The sequence below is a fragment of the Musa acuminata genome, chromosome BXJ1-3 (assembly GCF_036884655.1).
Source record: "Musa acuminata AAA Group cultivar baxijiao chromosome BXJ1-3, Cavendish_Baxijiao_AAA, whole genome shotgun sequence".
NCBI classification, from domain to species: Eukaryota; Viridiplantae; Streptophyta; class Magnoliopsida; order Zingiberales; family Musaceae; genus Musa; species Musa acuminata.
The window spans coordinates 20,528,858-20,541,492 of NC_088329.1; the positions used below are offsets into that span (position 1 = coordinate 20,528,858).

Here is a 12,635-nt window from a genome sequence, read left to right on the forward strand (position 1 = left end):
TACGACCCAACGTATCTCCATGGGGTGCTCCGGTACTATTAGTGAAGAAGAAGGATGGAACATTGAGGCTTTGTATTGATTATAGATAGTTGAATCAGGTGACCATCAAAAACAAGTATCCCATACCCAGAATTGATGATTTGTTTGATCAACTGCAGGGTGCACAAGTATTCTCTAAGATTGACCTGAGGTAAGGTTACTATGAGTTGAAGATTAAGGAGGAGGATATTCCAAAAATAGTTTTCAAAACTCGATATGGTCACTATGAATTCTTGGTGATGCCTTTTGGTTTGACTAATGCCCCTGCAGCTTTTATGGAACTAATGAATAGGATATTTCAACCGCTCTTGGATGGCTATGTAATTGTATTTATTGATGACATATTGGTGTATTCAAGAAGTAATCAGGAGCATGAGGAACACTTGAGAAATGTATTGTCCATACTAAGAGAAAAGAAGTTGTATGCAAAGTTCAGCAAATGTGAATTGTGGTTGAATGAAGTTGCTTTCTTAGGCCATGTGATTTCAGGGAAGAGTATATCTATTGATCCAAAGAAAATAGAAGCTGTAGTAAGATGGGAAGTACCAACAAATGTAATAGAAATTAGAGGCTTCTTGGGCATGGCAGATTATTACAAGAGATTTGTGGAGGGATTTTCTTGAATCGCTCAACCTCTCACCAAACTCACTAAAAAGAATGTGAAATTTGTATGGGGTGATGATTGTGAGCAAAGTTTTCAAGAGTTAAAAAGAAGATTGACTAGTGCTCCTATTCTCACTATTCCAAGTGGTAGTGAGGGATTTGTAGTTTATACTGATGCTTCAAGAAAGGGCCTTGGATGTGTTTTGATGCAAGAAGGGAGAGTGATTGCTTATGCTTCTAGGCAATTAAAAGGTTATGAATTGAATTATCCAACTCATGATTTGGAATTGGCAGCAATTATTTTTGCTCTAAAGATTTGGAGAGATTATTTGTATGGTCGACAATTTGAAATCTTTACCGATCACAAGAGTTTGAAATATATTTTCACTCAGAAAGACTTAAACATGAGGCAACGAAGATGGATAGAACTTCTAAGGATTATAATTGTGTCATTCGTGATCACCCGGGCAAAGCCAATGTGGTAGCTGATGCTCTTAGTAGAAAATCTACATGTTTTATGGCTAGTCTGGTCATGAAGCAATGAAAGTTATTAGAAGAAAATTTTAATTGGAATGCTATGAGGAAAGAGCAAGACTCAATGATATTGATGGCCTCCATTCAGGTTGAATCTGATCTTATTCAACAAATTAAGAACGGACAATTACGAGATCCACGTTTAATCTACTTGAGGAATGAAGTAGAAAAGGAATTGAAGCCAAAATTTCAAGTTTCAAAGGATGGCCTATTGAGATTTGGGGATAGAGTATGTGTACCTAATAACAAATATCAAGAACCAAATCCTAAAGGAAAGTTAAGCCCAAGATTGGGTTGGTTCTGTCGCTTACAGGATTGCTTTGCCACCATCATTGTGTCATATCCATAATATATTTCATGTTTCGATGATTAGAAAGTATATACCTGATCCTTCTCATATCATTAAGTATAAGCTGATAGAGATCGATAAAGATTTATCTTATGTGGAAGAGGCCACTCAATTGTTGATAAGAAGGAAAAGATCTAAGAAATCGAGTTATCCCTCTGGTTCAAGTAATTTGGAATCATCATTCTGGAGATGAAACAACCTGACAGATAGAGGAGGAAATGAAAAAGGTTTATCCCCATCTTTTCATCGATAGAGGTATGATAAATTTAGAGGACTAAAATTTTCTTTTAAGGGGGGATGTAATATCCCCCACTTTTAAAAATATATTAATAAGGATTTATATGTAAATTGGGGGACCTATATGTAAATATAGAAATTACAAGGACTAAACTGCTAAGTTGCAAAAAGAAAAAAAAAAAGAAAAGGAAAAACCGAAAATTCGGTATTATCCCACCGCCTCCCACGCACTTTGTTTCTTTCCAGAAACAGAGAGAGCGGTGGGGCGTGAGGAGAAGAAAAGAGGGAAAAGAAGAGAGGAGGAAGAAGAGAGGAAGAAGAGAGGAAGAAGAGGGAGAAGAGAAGAAGATGAAGAAGAAGAAGAAGAGGAGGTGGCTGCAGCGAGGGCTGCAGCGAGAAGCTGTGGGGCGTGGGGAGAAGAAGAGAGGAAGAAGAGGGAGAAGAGAAGAAGAAGAAGAAGAAGCAGAAGAAGAAGAAGAAGAAGAAGAAGAAGAAGAAGAGAGGATGATAGCTGCGGCAAGGCTGCAGCGAGGAGGTGTGTGGGGTTGGGGAGGAAAGGGGAAGAGGAGAAGAAAAGAAGGAGAAGAAGAGGGAAAAGAGAGGGAAGAGGGAGAGGAGCGAGAGGTGGCAGCAGCTAGGGCTGCAGCACCTCTGTTTCCTGCAGGTGGAAACAGAGGAGAGGTGGGGCGTTCGAAGAGGAGAAGAAGAAGAAGAAGGAAGAGAAGAGGAAGAGGAAGCAGGAGAAGAGGTTGTGATACCTCTGTTTCCTGCAGAGGAAACAGAGGAGAGGGTGTGTGTGACGTCGGGGAGAAGAAGGGGAGGAAGGAGAAGAAGAGAAGAAGAAGAAAGGAAGGAGAGGAAGAAGAGAAGGGAAAGGAGGAGCTGCGGCTGCGGCCGTGGCAGCTGCAGCTGGAAGAGAAGGAGAGGAAGAGATGGTGAGGAAGAAGAGAAGAAGTAGAAGCGGGTGAAGAGGCGGCACCTCTGTTTCCTGCAGGAGGAAACAGAGGAAAGGAGGTGCTGTTCGTCGGGGAGAAGAAGGGGGCTGCAGCTGCGGCGATGGCAGCTGCAGCTGGAAGAGAAGAAGAAGAGGAAGATGAGCAGGGGAGGAGGGAGAGGTTGCGGCCGTGGCTGCGGCCGCGACTGCAGCAGTTGCAGCGGGGAGAGAAGAAGAAGAAAGGAAGGAGAAGGAAGAGGAGAAGGGAAAGAAGTAGCTGCGGCTGCGGTTGTGGCAGATGCAGCTGTGGCAGGGAAAGAGGAAGAGAAAAAGGAAAGGAAGAAGAAGAGAAAGGGAAGGAGAGGAAGAAGAGAGGAAGAGGAGAAGGGGCTGCGGCTGCGGCGATGGCAGCTGCAGCTATGGCTGGGAAAGAAGAGAAGGAAAGGAAGAAGAAGAGAAAGGGAAGGAGAGGAAGAATAGAGGAAGAGGAGAAGGGGTGGCAGCTGCGGCAGTGGCAGTTGCAGCTGGAAGAGGAGGAGGAAATAGAGCAGGGGAGGAAGAAGAGGCTGCGAGTGTGGTGGCTGCGGCCGTGGCTGCGGCTGCGACGTTGGCTACGGTAGCTGCGGCAGCGGTGGTGGCTGCAGTAGCTGCAGTAGCTGCTTTTGGGAAAGAGAAAGAGTAGGAATGAGAGAAGGGAAGAAGGAAATAGTGCAGTGGATGGGGGCTGCGGTTGTGACCGCAGTTGCGATTGTGGCAGCGGCAGCGGCGGCGGCTATGGCAGCTGCGTTTGGGAAAGAAAAAGAAGGAATGAGAGTAAGAGAGAGCAGGTGACTGTGCCTCGATGTTCGACACGTGATGTAGTTACGAAGAAAGGCAGGTTTCCCACTTGTTTCGATCCTTTCTATTGCAAGTTCCCTGATCGTTTCTCCTATAATTGCTCTGATATGTCTTATTGCAAGTTCCCTGATCGTTTCTCCTATAATTGCTCTGATATGTCTTATTGCAAGTTCCCTGATCGTTTATCCTATAATTGCTCTGATATGTCTTATTGCAAGTTCCCTGATCGTTTCTCCTATAATTGCTCTGATCTTTCCTATTGCAAGTATCTTGATCATTCCTCACTGCCATTTTATCTCTACATTTGCTTTGAATATGAGGAACTCTGAATTGTTCTAGCCTTGCATTTGATATATCTCCTGTTTAGACGTAACGATTCGAATCTGTGCAACTTCTGATATTCTGACCTTTTGATACCGAGCTGCCTATAAGTCTTTGTTGGAAACTCTGATTTGTTCAAAATTGATTTCATTGGAAACTAGACTCGTAGACCTTTCTTTGATATATGGATTGAAAGATTTGGAATCCAAACACCTGTCCAGCTATCTGTTGAATCTGACATTAGGAATTCTGCCAACAGAGATTTTGTTCTACGACACTTGCTTACCAAATTATTTGTAACTCTCTCTGTTGGACAGTTCAATTCATATGAAGCATGTCTTATCTGAAAGTATTATCCAATGATTATTTCTAAGTAAATTGGAGCACGTTTGATAGTTTGAATCATTTGTTCAATATGCCTTCTATATTCTGCCAGAAATCAAGCTTTGGTCGATTTCTCATATTCTGGTTTCATTCCTTTGGAAATTGATATCCTTTAGCTTTCTTATTCAATTGAGCTTTATATTACTGCTTTGAATTCTTGTATGTTCTTGTCCTTAAAGTTATTGCATTCTTGAAAACTGTTGTGTAACGTTTATGCTATATCGTATTGACTCATATAGGCACATGTATATCCTATTGTTCCGCATTTGCTTTCGATATGTGCCTATTCCAGTTTCATTCCTTTGGACATTGAATTCATCAAATCTTCTTATTGAATTGAGTTATATGTGATTGCTTGGATTCCATATGTGCCCTTGCTTTCAATTCCTTTCAAATCTGAATATGCTTGTGAAATATTGTTGCTTACTTCGGATTGACTCGTAAAGGCACATGTACGCTTCGTTGTTCCGCGTGTGCTTCCGACATATGCTACTTGTTGTTGAAACTGCCCTTTTGTACTCTGGTGTGTGGGATTGTCTGGACCTTTGCCAGAAATGGTAAAGGGTATGCGCTGATTTGCCCGCTTTGTGGGGTCCCGCTTTGTGGGATATTCCGGTATGCGCTTATTTGCCCGCTTTGTGGGGTCCCGATTTGTGGGATATTGCTTAGAGCCTGCGATGCTCTGCCGGCCCCCTTTGACTTCACCTAGACGTGGGTGGATGGAGCTCCCAGACGTGGGAGACTTTTGTTAGGTGGTCATTCAGAAATGGATGAATCACATTCTGACTGAGATCCCACTACACCCTCTATGTGTTTGATATGACATCCAGAGTTTTGGTGAGTTTGTTTCTGTTCATACTCTGGATAAGATTGATATGATTACAACGTCAAGGACGACGTTTGAGCTCTTGTACGATATGTGTACCGATATGCTCTGAAAGGCTTCATTCCCTGATGATTTTGTTTTGAAATGTTCCATATGCCGTTGATATGCTTCGGAACATTTTATATGCCATTGATAAGCTTGATATGTTTCCTTTGCTTCTGATATGCTCCAATTACGCTGTGCTCCATTTGCTATGAACTGATATGTTCTTATATGTCCTATTTGCCATTGATATGCTCCAATTACTTTGTGCTCCATTTGCTATGAACTGATATGTTCCGAAATGTCCTATCTGCCATTGATATGCTCCAATTACTCTGTGCTCCATTTGCTATGAACTGATATGTTCTGAAATGTCCTATCTGCCATTGATATGCTTCAATTACTCTATGCTCCATTCGTTATGGATCAAATATGTTATGAATGACATGATACGTATGATTTGGTATCTATTGATATGGTATCCTTGGGAATTCTTGTATTCTGCCTTACATTATGATACCTTACTCGTTTGAATCCGTTCCTTTTGTTCTGAATATGCTTTGTCACTTGCTGAGCCGTTTTTGGCTCACTCCGTTGTTATATAAATCTTTCAGGTCAGCTTGTTACTCTTCGAGATGTTTGATTTGGGCTGAGGCAGTGGATAGCTATTCAGAATGATGGGCAAGTCTGGTTGGTTATTACGATATTGTTGTATAAGTATGTTTTGTATGTAATGAAATGTTGTCGATGAACCGAAATGGATATACTTTGTCAAAGTGTTAGGAGATCTCTCTTATTTGGAATTTCTGAATGTTAAGCCTAATTTATAATGATATGAACTTGTGGTGAATAGTTGGAGTTCTGATTGTATAAATTATTTAGCTTGTGGATTTATAAATATTGTTCATGTTTGTCAAGTTGGCTTGGGTTGCCATAAATGTGAATTATTGAGTGATGTGATATATGATTATAAACTGCACAGGTTTTATGGATGTGAATATGAATAGAATGTTTTTCAGTGTCCTCAAACGTTAGTTTGGATCCTGGATTGGTCTGTGATGAAAAATTTTAAAAATCATGGATATTTTGAGGGGCGTGACAGAGGTGGTATCAGAGCATTGTTTGAGGATTAATGAAATATTTGATATGTTGACGTGCAAAATATATTGAGGTCTAATGAACTATAGTGATTGGTGGAAATTTTCTTTGCTGCATTTTAGGAATCTGGGATGATGAGGACATTTGGTCCTCCTATATCATTTGTTTCTGATTAATTAAGGGGAATGAAAGGATTGATTGGGGATATTGAATCAGAGTGGCGCAGCAGAAGCATGATGAACCTAATTTCATTGGTGGTAGAAAAATGGATGATGCAAATGGAGAAGATATTTGATATACAAAATTGTTCTGATACTCGAAAGATTTCTTTTGCCACGTTATATTGGAAGTAAAGACTTATTATTGACGGCAACAATGAAAAGAATTTCTGAAGATCAATGGCAAGAATGACAAGAACAAGTTTACCAATAAAAATATGATTGGAAATGAATCAGTAAGTAACAACAAGAGAGTCAAGACATTTGGATTTGAAATGGGAAGTCACCACAAAAGACTCAATCAGGTGTGAATTGCAAGTTAAATTATGAAACAAGTTTATGTTTGTGCGTGACTAGAGCCTATTTTGCTTATGGAAAGTTTGATCATAAAATAAAAGTTTGCCCTTTGAACAAGAAGAAAGAGTCACTGCCTCCTAAATCATCAGCCCATGTCAGAGTGTATGCTATCACTGAATATGATTCTAAGACTTCTGAATTAGTGGTCGAAGGTATTATGTATGTTTATGAAAGAATGCAAATATTTGTTTGAACATGGGTTCTATCTACGATTTGATTCGTAACATATTGCCTATCACTTGGGTATTCAACCTAGACCACTGTATTATGTGATATATGTAAGTACAATCATTGGAGATTCTTTGATAATGAACTTGAATCTGGTCCTCTTGTCTGATTTTTGTTGGAGAACTTGAACTTTTGCTGATATAGTTCTCCTAGAGATTTGGAGTTATGATATTATACTTGGTATGCATTGGCTATCTTCTTATCATACCAGTATGGATTGGTATATAACAAATGATCACTTTTTGCATATTTAATCGGCCGATCTTTTATTTTGAGAGTATTGGACATTATTTATCTCCTTGCCTAATGTATCCCAGGATGACTTGCCTGGATTACCTCCAAATGTGATTTTGCTTTTGATTTGGTCCTTGGGACAATCCCTATATCTAAGCCTCTCTGCAGAATGATATCATTTGAGTAAGTGGAATTAGAAAAACAACTACAAGGATTATTAAATGAGGATTTTATTTGGCTTAATATTTTATCATGGGGTGCTCTGGTGTTAGTTAAAAAGATGGTTGAACATGGAGGCTTTGTATTGATTATGGATAGTTGAATCAGGTGATCATCAAAAACGAGTATTTTCTGAAGTAACGATTTGCTTGATTAATTACAAGTGCGCAAGTATTTTTGAAAGATTGATTGAAGGTCGGGTTTACCATCTATTGAGAATCAAGAAGGAGAATATTTCGGTCACTCTTGGAAAATTGTGTAATTGTATTGAATTGATGAAATTATTTAAGAGTAGGAGGAGGAAATAAAGAAATCATAATCCTCATCTTTTCATCGATTGAGCTATGACCAATTTAGAGGACTAAATTTTATTTTAAGGGGGGGGAGAGTGTAATATCCCCACTTTTAAAAATGTATTAATAAGGATTTATATGTAAATTGGGGGACCTATATGTAAATATAGAAATTACAAGGACTAAACTGCTAAGTTGCAAAAAGAAAAAAAAAAGAAAAGGAAAAACCGAAAATTCGGTATTATCCCACCGCCTCCCACGCACTCTGTTTGTTTCCAGAAACAGAGAGAGCGGTGGGGCGTGAGGAGAAGAAGAAGAGGGAAAAGAAGAGAGGAGGAAGAAGAGAGGAAGAAGAGGGAGAAGAGAAGAAGAGGAGGTGGCTGCAGCGAGGGCTGCAGCGAGAAGCTGTGGGACGTGGGGAGAAGAAGAGAGGAAGAAGAGGGAGAAGAGAAGAAGAAGAAGAAGAAGCAGAAGAAGAAGAAGAAGAAGAAGAAGAAGAAGAAGAAGAAGAAGAAGAAGAAGAAGAGAGGATGATAGCTGCGGCAAGGCTGCAGCGAGGAGGTGTGTGGGGTTGGGGAGGAAAGGGGAAGAGGAGAAGAAAAGAAGGAGAAGAAGAGGGAAAAGAGAGGGAAGAGGGAGAGGAGCGAGAGGTGGCAGCAGCTAGGGCTGCAGCACCTCTGTTTCCTGCAGGTGGAAACAGAGGAGAGGTGGGGCGTTCGAAGAGGAGAAGAAGAAGAAGAAGGAAGAGAAGAGGAAGAGGAAGAGGAAGCAGGAGAAGAGGTTGTGATACCTCTGTTTCCTACAGAGGAAACAGAGGAGAGGGTGTGTGTGATGTCGGGGAGAAGAAGGGGAGGAAGGAGAAGAAGAGAAGAAGAAGAAAGGAAGGAGAGGAAGAAGAGAAGGGAAAGGAGGAGCTGCGGCTGCGGCCGTGGCAGCTGCAGCTGGAAGAGAAGGAGAGGAAGAGATGGTGAGGAAGAAGAGAAGAAGTAGAAGCGGGTGAAGAGGCGGCACCTCTATTTCCTGCAGGAGGAAACAGAGGAAAGGAGGTGCTGTTCGTCGGGGAGAAGAAGGGGGCTGCAGCTGCGGCGATGGCAGCTGCAGTTGGAAGAGAAGAAGAAGAGGAAGATGAGCAGGGGAGGAGGGAGAGGTTGCGGCCGTGGCTGCGGCCGCGACTGCAGCAGTTGCAGCGGGGAGAGAAGAAGAAGAAAGGAAGGAGAAGGAAGAGGAGAAGGGAAAGAAGTAGCTGCGGCTGCGGTTGTGGCAGCTGCAGCTGTGGCAGGGAAAGAGGAAGAGAAAAAGGAAAGGAAGAAGAAGAGAAAGGGAAGGAGAGGAAGAAGAGAGGAAGAGGAGAAGGGGCTGCGGCTGCGGCGATGGCAGCTGCAGCTGTGGCTGGGAAAGAAGAGAAGGAAAGGAAGAAGAAGAGAAAGGGAAGGAGAGGAAGAAGAGAGGAAGAGGAGAAGGGGTGGCAGCTGCGGCAGTGGCAGCTGCAGCTGGAAGAGGAGGAGGAAATAGAGCAGGGGAGGAAGAAGAGGCTGCGAGTGTGGTGGCTACGGCCGTGGCTGCGACTCCGGCTGCGGCTGCGACGTTGGTTGCGGTAGCTGCGGCAGCGGTGGTGGCTGCAGTAGTTGTAGTAGCTGCTTTTGGGAAAGAGAAAGAGTAGGAACGAGAGAAGGGAAGAAGGAAATAGTGCAGTGGATGGGGGCTGCGGTTGTGACCGCAGTTGCGATTGTGGCAGCGGCAGCGGCGGCGGCTGTGGCAGCTGCGTTTGGGAAAGAAAAAGAAGGAATGAGAGTAAGAGAGAGCAGGTGACTGTGCCTCGATGTTCGACACGTGATGTAGTTACGAAGAAAGGCAAGTTTCCCACTTGTTTCGATCCTTTCTATTGCAAGTTCCCTGATCGTTTCTCCTATAATTGCTCTGATATGTCTTATTGCAAGTTCCCTGATCGTTTCTCCTATAATTGCTCTGATATGTCTTATTGCAAGTTCCCTGATCGTTTCTCTTATAATTGCTCTGATATGTCTTATTGCAAGTTCCCTAATCGTTTCTCCTATAATTGCTCTGATATGTCTTATTGCAAGTTCCCTGATCGTTCCTCCTATAATTGCTCTAATCTTTCCTATTGCAAGTATCTTGATCGTTCCTCACTGTCATTTTATCTCTACATTTGCTTTGAATATGAGGAACTCTGAATTGTTCTAGCCTTGCATTTGATATATCTCCTGTTTAGACGTAACGATTCGAATCTGTGCAACTTCTGATATTCTGACATTTTGATACCGAGCTGCCTATAAGTCTTTGTTGGAAACTCTGATTTGTTCAAAATTGATTTCATTGGAAACTAGACTCGTAGACCTTTCTTTGATATATGGATTGAAAGATTTGGAATCCAAACACCTGTCCAGCTATCTATTGAATCTGACATTAGGAATTCTGCCAACAGAGATTTTGTTCTACGACACTTGCTTACCAAATTATTTGTAACTCTCTCTGTTGGACAGTTCAATTCATATTAAGTATGTCTTATCTGAAAGTATTATCCAATGATTATTTCTAAGTAAATTGGAGCACGTTTGATAGTTTGAATCATTTGTTCAATGTGCCTTCTGTATTCTGCGAGAAATCGAGCTTTGGTCGATTTCTCATATTCTGGTTTCATTCCTTAGGAAATTGATATCCTTTAGCTTTCTTATTCAATTAAGCTTTATATTACTACTTTGAATTCTTGTATGTTCTTGTCCTTAAAGTTATTGCATTCTTGAAAACTGTTGTGTAACGTTTATGCTATATCGTATTGACTCATATAGGCACATGTATATCCTATTGTTCCGCATTTGCTTTCGATATGTGCCTATTCCAGTTTCATTCCTTTGGACATTGAATTCATCAAATCTTCTTATTGAATTGAGTTATATGTGATTGCTTGGATTCCATATGTGCCCTTGCTTTCAATTCCTTTCAAATCTGAATATGCTTGTGAAATATTATTGCTTACTTCGGATTGACTAGTAAAGGCACATGTACGCTTCGTTGTTCCGCGTGTGCTTCCGACATATGCTACTTGTTGTTGAAACTGCCCTTTTGTACTCTGGTGTGTGGGATTGTCTGGACCTTTGCCAGAAATGGTAAAGGGTATGCGCTGATTTGCCCGCTTTGTGGGGTCCCGCTTTGTGGGATATTCCGGTATGCGCTTATTTGCCCGCTTTGTGGGGTCCCGCTTTGTGGGATGTTGCTTAGAGCCTGCGATGCTCTGCCGGCCCCCTTTGACTTCACCTAGACGTGGGTGGATGGAGCTCCCAGACGTGGGAGACTTTTGTCAGGTGGTCATTCAGAAATGGATGAATCACATTATGACTGAGATCCCACTACACCCTCTATGTGTTTGATATGACATCCAGAGTTTTGGTGAGTTTGTTTCTGTTCATACTCTGGATAAGATTGATATGATTGCAACGTCAAGGACGACGTTTGAGCTCTTGTACGATATGTGTACCGATATGCTCTGAAAGGCTTCATTCTTTGATGATTTTGTTTCGAAATGTTCCATATGCCGTTGATATGCTTCGGAACATTTTATATGCCATTGATAAGCTTGATATGTTTCCTTTGCTTCTGATATGCTCCAATTACGCTGTGCTCCATTTGCTATGAACTGATATGTTCTTATATGTCCTATTTGCCATTGATATGCTCCAATTACTCTGTGCTCCATTTGCTATGAACTGATATGTTCCGAAATGTCCTATCTGCCATTGATATGCTCCAATTACTCTGTGCTCCATTTGCTATGAACTGATATGTTCTGAAATGTCCTATCTGCCATTGATATGCTTCAATTACTCTATGCTCCATTCGTTATGGATCAAATATGTTATGAATGACATGATACGTATGATTTGGTATCTATTGATATGGTATCCTTGGGAATTCTTGTATTCTGCCTTACATTATGATACCTTACTCGTTTGAATCCGTTCCTTTTGTTCTGAATATGCTTTGTCACTTGCTGAGCCGTTTTTGGCTCACTCCGTTGTTATATAAATCTTTCAGGTCAGCTTGTTACTCTTCGAGATGTTTGATTTGGGCTGAGGCAGTGGATAGCTATTCAGAATGATGGGCAAGTCTGGTTGGTTATTACGATATTGTTGTATAAGTATGTTTTGTATGTAATGAAATGTTGTCGATGAACCGAAATGGATATACCGTGTCAAAGTGTTAGGAGATCTCTCTTATTTGGAATTTCTGAATGTTAAGCCTAATTTATAATGATATGAACTTGTGGTGAATAGTTGGAGTTCTGATTGTATAAATTATTTAGCTTGTGGATTTATAAATATTGTTCATGTTTGTCAAGTTGGCTTGGCTTGCCATAAATGTGAATTATTGAGTGATGTGATATATGATTATAAACTGCACAGGTTTTATGGATGTGAATATGAATAGAATGTTTTTCAGTGTCCTCAAACGTTAGTTTGGATCCTGGATTGGTCTGTGATGAAAAATTTTAAAAATCATGGATATTTTGAGGGGCGTGATAGGGGAGAGTGTAACATCCCTCATTATCGAAATTTTCGTATAAGTTTCTAGTTATAATGTAAGTATCTATTTTAAAATTGATAAAAGAGCCAAAGTATGAATCTGAGAACTTATTCATAAGATTTGGAGGATTTGTTCAAAAAAAAAAAAAAAGTTTTGAGGACCTATTTGTAAACCCTAAGGACCTAATCGTAAATATAATAATACAAGGACTAAACTACAAAATGCACAAAATTACAAATCCCACCGTTTAAGCCTCTCTGCCTTCGTTCATAAGGAACCAGAGAAGGCAGCTGCGTGGAAGCAAAGGAGAAAGAAAGAAAGAAAAAGAGAAGAAAAAGGGGGA

At 40.9% G+C, this 12,635-nt stretch overlaps 1 long non-coding RNA gene across 1 annotated transcript; it reads left to right on the forward strand.

Moving 5' to 3' along the window:
- Positions 1-1,510: 1,510 nt before the first annotated feature.
- On the forward strand, positions 1,511-12,106 carry LOC135623797 (uncharacterized). Its single transcript, XR_010491489.1, has 3 exons — positions 1,511-3,569; positions 5,721-9,604; positions 11,804-12,106. It is a non-coding gene; the product is annotated as an uncharacterized LOC135623797 (long non-coding RNA).
- Positions 12,107-12,635: the final 529 nt, after the last annotated feature.